Source organism: Pipistrellus hanaki, assembly GCF_964339955.1.
Source record: "Pipistrellus hanaki genome assembly, chromosome: 3".
In the NCBI taxonomy this organism is placed as follows: Eukaryota; Metazoa; Chordata; class Mammalia; order Chiroptera; family Vespertilionidae; genus Pipistrellus; species Pipistrellus hanaki.
In genome coordinates, this window is record NC_140505.1 from 187546734 (window position 1) to 187558284 (window position 11551).

At 53.6% G+C, this 11551-nt stretch overlaps 1 protein-coding gene across 1 annotated transcript in view; it reads right to left on the reverse strand.

The window, feature by feature from the left end:
* Nucleotides 1–11551, reverse strand: part of PARVB (parvin beta) — a 303345-nt gene that overhangs the window by 9057 nt on the left and 282737 nt on the right.

The window sequence follows — 11551 nt, forward strand, 5'->3', positions numbered from 1 at the left end:
TGGAGGAGGGTGTGTGCGTGCGACCGAGCGGCGCGGTGACTGTGGCGCCCAGGCCAGTCCGCTCCTACCCTCTGCGGCTCAGCTTCTGTGTCTGCAAAATCGGACTGCCGTAGCGCCTGCCCCGGAGACTTAGTTACAAGGATAACATGACAAGTTGAATCCTGCATATGGCAATCCATAAATGCCATGCTCAGCCATGGCCGGGCAGCTCTATTGGTTAGCACATGTGTCAAACACAAGGCCCGCGGGCCAAATCCAGCCCGCCAGGCCTTGCAATGTGGCCCGCACCGCGCTGTCATCACTGCACTCCACTGTCAGTTTATGACATTGTCAGTTTATGACTGTTCAGTAAACCATTCGGCCCACGATTTAGGCTGGATTTTAGATTTTGGCCCCTTCTCTGATTGAGTTCGACACCCCTAGGTTAGAGCATTCTCCCCATTCGTCAAGGTTGCGGGTTCGATCCTGGTCAGGACACATATAAGAAGCAACCAATGAATGCATAAATAAGTGCAACAACACATCGATGTTTCTCTCGCTTCTTCTGTAAAACCAAATTTTTAAAAATATGTTTCTTTATTGATTTTAGAGAGGGAGGGAGAGGGAGAGAAAAATAGAAACATCAGTGATGGGAGAGAATCTTTGATCGGCTGCCTCCTGCACATTCCATACTGGGGTTTGAGCCAGCAACAGGGGATGTACCCTTGGTCAGAATTGAATCTGGGACCCTTCTGTCTGCAGGCCAACGCTCTATCCACTGAGCCCAAACCAACTAAGACTAAAAATCAATAAATTTTTTAAAAATTAAATAAATGGCCTACTCAAAGTTCAGCTTATTCGTGAAGTGTTCCCTTGAGTGTGGGATAGGTCTACTTCTTCAAACTATATATATATTCTTTTTTTAATATATATATATATATATATATATATATATATATGTTTATTGATTTTTTACAGAGAGGAAGGGAGAGAGATAGAGAGCTAGAAACATCGATGAGAGAGAAACATTGACCAGCTGCCTCTTGCACACCCCCTACTGGGGATGTGCCCGCAACCAAGGTACATGCCCTTGACCAGAATCGAACCTGGGACCTTTCAGTTCGCAGACCGACGCTCCACCACTGAGCCAAACCGGTTTCGGCCAAACTATATATTTTCAAACTCTCTCTGTGAGGAAGAAGAAGCCTGGTTTAGTGAGAAGCCAGACCTGGACTGAATCCTTATTGTGGCATTTAAGCTGAAGCCATGTGTCTCCGTCTATTCCAGCTGCTATAACAAGGGGTACCTTCTAAACACCACAAGTTAATTTCTCACAATTCTGGCCCCAGCAGATCGGTCAGTGGTGAGGCCTGCTTCCTGGTCATAAATGGTTGGTTATCTTACTTTGTCCCCCCCCCCCATGGCAGAAGGAGTGAGGACACTCCTTTGGGGTGTCTTTTTTTAGGGCACTAATCCAATTTATGAGAGCTCCACCCTCATGACCTATTCACCTTCCAAAGGCCCCACCTCCTGATGCCACCACATTGGGGCTCAGAATTCCAGCACGTGACTTTGAGGGGACATAAACACACCATTCATGGTGCTATGAGAGCCGTTCATGAAAGAGAGTTACACTCAACCAAAAATATTGGAGACCCACAACATTCAAGAAAGGCACAAAAATCAGCCAAGATGAACTGAACGCCAAGAAAATGTCTAGACTAGGGGAGTCGAACTCAATCAGAGAAGGGGCCAAAATCTAAAATCCAGCCTAAATCACGGGCCGAATGGTTTACTGAACAGTCATAAACTGACAATGTCATAAACTGACAGCGGAGTGCAGTGATGACAGCGCGGTGCGGGCCACATTGCAAGGCCTGGCGGGCTGGATTTGGCCCGCGGGCCTTGTGTTTGACACATGTGGTCTAGACCAGCAGTGAGCGAACCACTGGCCACATCCAGCCTCCCACCTGGTTTTTATCTTTTTCTTATTGTTCCACTTGGCTTTTATAGCTCAAAGCTAAGAATGGTCTATACCCATGACCCCAACTACGGGAAATTTAATTTATCCCACCTCCTCTTAAAAAAAAAAAAAAAAAAAAAAGCCCATTTGCTCATTAGCAGACCTGTATTACTAAAAAGTTATACTCCATTATTATTTTATTTTGTATTTCATCAATGAAAAAGTTGTACAATTTTATGGAACTTGTCAGTGGCAGAGCCTGGATTTGAACCCAGAAAACCTGACCACTCACGCTACTGCTTCCTCGGGAAATAGAGAGCAGCCTCGGGGAAGATGGCGTTTTTCTGGGGGAGGTTCTGAGCTTTGCTTCCAGGGATTCCTGAAACCTCCACAGCCTCTCCCAGGCTGTTTCCATTCACCTCCACTTGCTGTGAGCACCATCTAGTGGAACCAGCGCTCAGCTGGAGCCGGACAGGCCAAGTTCACACCCACCGCACAGCTGCCCCTGACCCTCCACGCCTCAGCCTCAGCGTTCTCTGTCCCGGTGTCTTTTCACTAAGAACCACCAGTTTCACAGTGGCTGATGGTCAGAGCCAGCCACATAGTTTGAGGGGCCCCATGCAAAAAAAAAAAAAAAATACATGCTTTCTTGTTCAAAAATTATTAAGACTTTTAACTGAAGGCCCTGGCAGAGTGGCCCAGTGGGCTAGAGCACCCTCCCGATACACCAAGGTTGCAGGTTAGATCCCCCAATCAGGGCACATGCAAGAATCAACCAATGAGCCCTGGCTGGTTTGGCTCAGTGGATAGAGCATCAGCCTGTGGACTGAAGGGTCCCAGGTTCAAATCCCGTCAAGGGCATGTACCTTGGTTGGGGGCACATCCCCTGTGGGGGGTGTGCAGCAGGCAGCTGATTGAAGTCTCATCGATGTTTCTAACTCTCTATCCCTCTCCCTTCCTCTCTATAAACAATCAATAAAATAAAATAAAAATTTTTAAAAGAATCAACCAATGAATGTGTAAATAAGTGGAGTAACAAATCAATGTTACCCTCTCTCTCTTTCTCTCCCACCCTGACCCTCAGACTGTCTGTTTCTCATCTCTCTCCCTTCCTCTCTCTGCCCACTCAGCCCTCACAAGAACCCTGCCCAGTGAGTGGTGTTATCCCACTTTTTAAAAACAGAGTTTTAATATGTTTCCATTGATTTTAGAGACAGGACGGGAGAGTGCTAGAAAGATAAAAACATCAATGACGATAATCATCAATTGGCTGCCTCGTGTACGCCCCCTACTTGGGATCGAGCCCACAACCCAGGCATGTGCCCTGTCTGGGACTCAAACTGGGGATCTCTTTGGTTCATGGACCGACACTCCACCACTGAGCAACACCAGCCCATCTTTTATTTAATTTTGGAGAGAGAAACATATATTTGTTGTTCCACTTATTTATGCATTTATTGGTTGATTTTTTTTCTTTTCTTTTTTAAACAACCTCCCTTTCCTTCAGATGTTTTTTTTTTTTTTTTTTTTAATATATTTTATTGATTTTGTACAGAGAGGAAGGGAGAGAGATAGTTAGAAACATCGATGGGAGAGAGTCATCGATCAGCTGCCTCTTGCACACCCCCTACTGGGGATATGCCCGCAACCAAGGTACATGCCCTTGACCGGAATCGAACCCTGGACCCTTTAGTCCCCAAGCCGACGCTCTATCCATTGAGCCAAACCGGTTTCGGCTCCTTCAGATGTTTATTTCATTATTTTTTTTTTAAAATATATTTTATTGATTTTGTACAGAGAGGAAGGGAGAGAGAGAGTTAGAAACATTGACGAGAGAGAGTCATCAATCAGCTGCCTCTTGCATACCCCCTACTGGGGATATGCCCGCAACCAAGGCACATGCCCTTGACCGGAATCGAACCCGGGACCTTTCAGTCCCCAAGCTGACTCTCTATCCATTGAGCCAAACCGGTTTTGGCTATTTCATTATTTTTTTATATATATACATTTTTATTGATTTCAGAGAGTAAGAGAGATAGATAGAAACATCAATGATGAGAAACACTGATTGGCTGTCTGCTGCATGCCCCATACTAGAGGAGCAGGGGCAAGGGGGGGAGATGGAGCCCGCAACCTGGGCCTGTGCCCTTGGCCAGAATCGAACCTGGGACCCTTTAGTCCGCAAGCTGACGTTCTAGCCACTGAACCAAACCGGCGACGGGTATTGGTTGATTTTAAAATATATATATTTTATTGATTTTTTACAGAGAGGAAGGGAGAGAGATAGAGAGCTAGAAATGTCGATGAGAGAGAAACATCGACCAGCTGTCTCCTGCACACCCCCTACCGGGTATGTGCCCGCAACTAATGTACATGCCCTTGACCGGAATCGAACCTGGGACCTTTCAGTCAGCAGACCGTCGCTCTACCACTGAGCCAAACCGGTTTCAGCTGATTCTTGTATGGGCCCTGACTGAGGCTTGAACCCACAAACTTAGTGTATTGGGACGTTGCTCTCACCACTGGGCTCCCCAGCCGGGCCTGTGTGATTTCTGAGGAACTGCCTGCTGTTCTCCACAGTGACTGCAGCATTTCACACTCCCACCCCCAGTACACAGGGCCCGATTTCTCACCCACACTGTTATTTTCTTTCATTTTGTTGTTGGTGGTGTTTGTTAACCCTCACCTGAGGATATTTTTTCCATTGATTTTTTAGAGAGTGGAAGAGAGAGGGAAAGACAGAGAGAAACATCCATGTGCATGAGCCCCAGCCAGGGTCCGGGCCGGGAGGAGCCTGCAACCAAGGTACAAGCCCTTGACCGGAATCAAACCTGGGTCCCTTCAGTCCACAGGCAGGAGAACGCTCTGGCCACTGAGCCAGGCCAGCAGGGCCCCTGTCTGTCTGGGTTTGGGTTTGACAGCAGCCAACCTAATGGGGTTGCTATCTCCACTTTTTAAATAAGCAAATGAGTTGCCTGAGGCCATGCAGCCATGAAGGTTATCAGTTCAGCTGTGGCCTACTGAATGCCCTGCCCAACTCAGCTGCCACTCAGAACTCAGATGGAGCCCCAGCCCATTGCTCCCCGAGGCTGTTACTAATCCCAGGAGCGCCCCCTGCTGGACGGAACCGGTGCCCAGCCCACCCAATCCACTCTGCTCCACCCAGGCGCTGTGTAGGGACCCTGTGCTGCTCCACCTCAGTGTCTATTGAGGGGCCCAGCAGTGGGTGCAAGGGAGTGAGATTGCACAAGGGACCCTGCCCTCTGGGGGTCATGGCCAGGTCCTCGTGGGGCGCCCCCACCCCCAGAGCAGCGGTGTGGACAGCAGTGGCGCTGACACCACGCTGGCTGCGTGAGCTGCTCGGCAGCTGTTATTGTTCAGAGTCAATCTGTCACCGCCTCGATAACCCGCCGCCAGAGGGATTTATTTTGGGATGGAGGGAGGCTCTGCAGGCCGGGGCTCCTTCCTGCCGGCACCCGCAGGGCCTGCTCCCCCGCACGATAACCTGGGGCCTCGAGCCTGTCCCACAGGGGGGCCCGCACCCGCCGGCCGCCCAGGCCCGTGCCGGCCGCCACGGAGCTCGGAGCAGACAGCCTCCCCCTGACCCGGGTTCCTGGCATTGTCCGCGGAGGGAGGCCTGGTCTCCGTCTGCCTGACAGGCCGCGTGAGATTCCGTTATTTCGGTCACACGGGCCTCTTGGTTTTAGTCCCGAACGCGTGTCTAGGGCAGTGGTCGGCAAACCCATTAGCCAGCAGAGCCGAATATCAACAGCACAACGATTGAAATTTCTTTGGAGAGCCACATTTTTTAAACGTAAACTTATAACGCCACTTCTTCAACATAGATTCGTCCAGGCCGTGGTATTTTGTGGAAGAGCCACACTCAAGGGGCCAAAGAGCCGCCTGTGGCTCGCAAGCCGCAGTTTGCCGACCACGGGTGCAGGGCATCGTCATGGCCCTGAGCCTCCGCCATCCGCCCTGCAATGCGCGGGTCCTGCTTCCAGCTGTCACCTCCCCTGTCACCAGCCGCGTGGCCTCCTCGTGACGCCACGCACCCCTGGCCGCGGCCGTAAACGGGGTCTCCATTAGAGCCCCCACCCGGGCTAGTTCAAGTCTGGTTCACGGTGCCTCGCTTAATTTTATTCCGTAGCATCGAGTTGAGTTTTAATTTGCCGATAGTGCACAGATCGTAAGCCCTCTGCTCAGTTTACAGACGTACAGACGCCATCCATGTCACCCCATGTCATCCCTCCTGCCCTCCCCGCCGAGGCCCACCCACTGCAGAGGCAGCCACCGGTCCCACCTCCATCGCCAGAGATCCGCTCTGCTGGTCTTGAACTTCACACAAATGGAACCACCCAGCATGTTCTCTCTGGCGCTGGCTTCATTCATGGAATATAACATCTATAAAACAGCTATTGTTATGACCGGAAACATAATCCACACTCATTGCAAAAACTGCAAATAATTTACAAGAGAAAGAAAAGACCATTTAAACTTGGTGACAGTGATCAGTGATAGAGCATCGACCTAGGAACCAGGAGGTCACAGTTCAATTCCCGGTCAAGGGCACATGCCCAGGTTGCAGGCTCAATCCCCGGTGGGGGGCACGCAAGAGGCAGCCAATCCAGGATTCCCTCTCCTCATTGATGTTTCTATCTCTCTAGCCCTCTCCCTTCCTCTCTGAAATCAGTGTGTGTGTGTGGATACATATATATATATATATTTTTTTTTTTTAGAAAAGAAGTAGGCTATGTGTGTGTGTGTGTGAAGAGGTACTAATGCAGGTGGTACAGAACTCCAGGGGCCGAGGACTGCAGGGTAAAGGGGGTTGTCAGGGAATGCCTCCCTGGAAAAGGGACAGCTGAGCCAAGACAAACAGCAGGCATCCAATGGAAGAGCCACTGGGGAGAAAACAGCAGGTGCAAAGGCCCTGAGGCTGCCAGGAACCTGTACCTGAGGAACAGCGAGGAGGCCAGTGCTGGGAGAGAGTGAGCAGCAGCAGTTACAGAAATGGGCCGGACGGTAATTAGGCTGGATTAGGTGGGGCCTGGGCTTTCCCGCCGTGTTCGCTAGAGAACCCGGGCAGTGTGAGCAAGGGAGGAGCCAATCACAATTTTATTTTATTTTTGTTAGTCCTCACCTGAGGATTTGTTGTTGTGTTAATCCTTGCCTGAGGATATTTTTATCCATTACTCTTCCGAGAGTGGAATGGAGGGCGGGAGGGAGGGAGGGGGAGAGGGAGAGAAACACCCCTGTGAGAGACACAGGGACTAGTTGCCTCCTGGAGGAACGTGCCTGGACTGGAAGCGGGGAGCAAACCTGAAGCCCAGGCATGTGTCCGTGGCCGGGAACCGAGCCCGCAGGCGGAGTTCTAACCATGGAGCCACACCGGCCGGAGCATCCGTTTAACCGTCACTCAGGCTGCTATGCCGAGTGCAGACCTGAGAGGGGCCGGTGGCGTAGAAGCAGGGAGACCGGTGAGGAGAATCACACCACTCGGGTGGGAGCGGACACAGTTCACAGGTAACGCCAAGAGGATTGCTGAAGAGTCAGGAACGGGGTCTTCGTTTCTGTCTAACAAACCACAGCAGCCCAGTGCCTCTGAGCGACCGTGAGCATCTGTTATCCTCACTGTGGAGGGAGCCAGGTACTGAGGGCTGGTTGGCTCAGGGTCTCCGTGAGGCTGCAGTGGAGGCGTTGGTGGGGCTGGTGTCAGCTGAAGGCTTGACTGGGACTGGAGGACGCACTGCCAGGATGGAGCCCTCAGTGGTGCCAGCTGTTCCTCCCCCGAGGGTCCCTCCATGGCCGCCCGGTGTCCCCAGGGTGAGCGAGTCAAACCAGAGCGGAGCCCGGCCAGAGCCACCCGCCAGCATCCGGCTTGGGGATGCCAGAGCACACCTCTGCCACGTTATGTCCATGGGACATGAGTGCCGGCCCCGGGCCCCGCCACTCAGCTCGGCCCCCACCTGTGCGGGTTAGGGCCTACACCGGGCCCCCAACTCCCAGCCGAGCTCGCCCAGCCTGGCCTCAGCAGCCAGGCCTGGGCACAAAGCTCAGCCCTCACTCTGCCCTCCCTGCTCAGCCCTCACCCTGCCCTCCCTGCCCAGCCCTCACCCTGCCCTCCCTGCCCAGCCCTCGCCCTGCCCTCCCTGCTCAGCCCTCGCTCTGCCCTCAGAGAGAAGGAGGGGACACAGAGGCCCCCATTCCTGAGTGACCTCGGACAGAAGTGACGATCACCAGGCGCTGTCTGCCACCCTCATAACCATTTAAAAAATATATATTTTATTGATATTTTACAGAGAAGAAGGGAGAGGGATAGAGAGTTAGAAACATCCATCAGCTGCCTCCTGCACACCTACTGGGGATGTGCCCGCAACCAAGGTGCATGCCCTTGACCGGAATCGAACCTGGGACCCTTGAGTCCGCAGGCTGATGCTCTATCCAGTGAGCCCCGCCCGGGAGCCCTGGGCGCCATCTCTCCAATACCCACCCACATGGTTCCTGAGATCTGGCTCCTGGCCTGTGCCAGCCCTGCCACGGCTCCCTTGGTACCCTCCTGCCGAGCCTTTCCTGGTTGGGCGCGGCCTCCTCAGGGCTGGCTCTGCTGTCCTCTCCCGGGGCCCTCACCTGTCTCAGCCCCGGGCCGGTCCCCTTCGGGGTCACTGGGAGGAGGCATTCCACTGCTCCGGACAAGACCAGACCTGCTTTTCTTCCTCTTCTTCTACTTCTGCTTTTTTTTAATCCTCACCCGAGGATATTTTTTCTATTGATTTTAAAAGAGAGTGGAAGGGAGGGAGGAGGGGGAGAGAGAGATGGCTGTGTGAGAGACACAGCAATAGGTTGCCTCCCGCACGTGCCCCGACCAGGGCTGGGGATCAAGCCTGCAACCCGGATACGCACCCTTATCGGGATTCGAACCCGAAACCCTCCCAGGCACTGACTGACACTCTAACCACTGGGCTACGCTGGTCAGGGCTCTTCCTCTTTAAAAAGAAATCGGTATTTTCCTGATTAGCAGGTTAATACGCTCAAATACAGAAAAATTTGGGAAAACAAAAGGAGAAACACTGACCCCCCCCCTCAGGGCTCAGAGACCACCACCACTGCTCGCTCGCCTCTCCTTCCGGAGCGCCGGGCTGTCAAACCTGGTTCTCCGACGCCTCCCGTCTCGAACTGTCCCACTGCCCCGGCCGGTCCGGGAGGGGAGCTGTCAGTGGGATCCACGGGAGCCGGGAGCCAGGGGTGGCACGGAAGCAGCGGGGAGGGAGGTCTCGTTGAGGCTCGGCGGGTGAGGCTGGCGCCTTAGGAACAGCAGTGTGTCCGCGTTAAACAGCCATCAGCCGTGTCTGTGTGTCAGGAAGGCCACGGCAGGCAGTCGTGCGTGGCTCGGTGGTTGAGCTTCCTCTTAGGAGCCACGAGGTCACACGTTCGACTCCAGGTCAGGCCACGCGCAGGAGGCAGCCTGTCAGTGAGGTTTCTCTCCGTGTTTCGGTCTCCCCATCCCTCCCCGGGCCTCTCAGGAACAGCCCTCCGGAACAAACGAAGTTCGAGAAACGAGGTTCCACTTTGTTTCCTTCCAAGCTTTATAGATACAAATTAAACAAAAACAAAACAAACAAATAAACAAACAAAACCTGGGATGGGACTGGGCATACTGATGGTGAAATGTCTTATTTCACTTACTAGCCAGCGGTCGGCAAACTCATGAGTCCGCAGAGCCAAATACCAACAGCACAACGACTGAAATTTCTTTTGAGAGCCACATTTTTTAAACTTAAACTTCTTCTAACGCCACTTCTTCAACATAGACTCGCCCAGGCTGTGGCATTTTGTGGAAGAGCCACACTCAAGGGGCCAAAGAGCCGCATGTGGCTCGCGAGCCGAGGTTTGCCGACCATGGTGCTAGGTGATGCATCTCTGAGATACAGTTTCTTAGGTGAAGCTGTCAAACTCCTCCGCAGTTCCTACGGGACCCCTTGCTGGCAGCCCCTGGTTGACTCACCGCCTGCTGTGTGCCAGGTCCCGCGCTGGACGCCTGGGCCCGTCCTTACCGCTGCCCTGGGCTGCGCACTCCGGGCTGGGCCCTGCTCCCCGCCAGGCTGCAGCTTTCCTCCCCAGAAAAGGCTATGGGCCGGAGAGACCCGGGTTCAAGCCCCCGCCCTCCAGTTTCCGGGCTGTGTAGCCTCAGAGAGAAAACATCACCCCCCTTCTACCCCGGGCCTGCTTTGGGGTGACAGGAAGCCGGGGACTTCTGCCGGCCCAACTGTATGTCACAGGGAGGGGGCATCAGGGTTTTAGAGATGCAATGGGAGTGGGGGGGGGGGGGAAGGGGGAGACCTACCCTGCAGGGGCCAGCAGGGGCACGTGGGGCCGCCCAGGTGACCCCTGGGGGTGCTCTGGTGTCTGCAGTGGGGGGAGCGGGATGGCCAGCTCCAGGCAGCAGTGGTAAGGATTCCAGATCAGAAAAGGTGCTTAGTCCTGAGATTGGGGACCTGACCAGGTGGTGGCCATCATTGCTGTTATTGCCACTCACCTTCTACCCCAAGGCCTGCTGTGCACTGGGGAGAATCCCGCAGGTCCAATTCTTTTTTAAAATTCTTTTTAATATATTTTATTGATTTTTTTTTTTTTAAAAGGAAGGAAGAGAGAAGGATAGAGGGCTAGAAACATCAATGAGAAAGAAACATCGATCAGCCGCCTCCTGCACAATCCTCACGAGGGATGTGCCTGCAACCAAGGTACATGCCCTTGACGGAATAAAACCGGAGGCCGATGCTCTATCCACTGAGCCAAACCCGTTTCAGCCCACAGGGGCCAATTCTTATGCAAAAGTTGTTTTCCTCCTCCTGTCCAGGGATCAGCATATCACCTCAAGGATAGTCTCACCTACCCCTCCCTGGGCCTTTCTACCTCCCGCCCTTCCCCAACTGTCCTCCTCCCTCCACCAGTTATGCTAATGTTTACTGACCACCTACTATGTGCCCGGCACTGTGCCTTCCGTGTCCAGACCCTCTGGAGGCGTTCTCACACACAGGCCCCTGAGCCCCTGAGCCCCTGGGCCCCTGAGCCCCTGGGCCCCTGAGCCCCTGAGCCCCTGGGCCCCTGAGCCCCTGGGCCCCTGGGCCCCTGAGCCCCTGGGCCCCTGGGCCCCTGGGCCCCTGGGCCCCTGAGCCCCTGGGCCCCTGAGACGTGTCATGGCCTCCCCGTCTGCTTTCCCATCGGCAGTGAATGTGCAGAGAGGCCCTATTTTTAGGCGTCTGGCTCCTGCAGGGAGAACTCAGTGGTTATTGGGGAGGGGAGTGCCATCCAGACTCAGTGGGGCCGGGAGACAATGGGATTGGGGGAGGGGGATCAAAGAATTATCACAAAGTCTTAGGAGCTCCCAGGGAGCGGGAGGCCTAGGAGCTGGAACTCTGCAGAGTGTGGGAAACATTTTAGAATTATCTCCTCTTACCCGCCCCCCCCCCCCAGCCTGGGGGTCCGGGGGTGCAGATGCTGTCATCTATTTCTCAGGTGAGGACCCAGAGGGAAAAACGGGTAACACCGCTCACTACTGAGGCTGAACGGGGCAGGGGGCCCCCACCTGCAGCCAGTGAGAGAACTGGG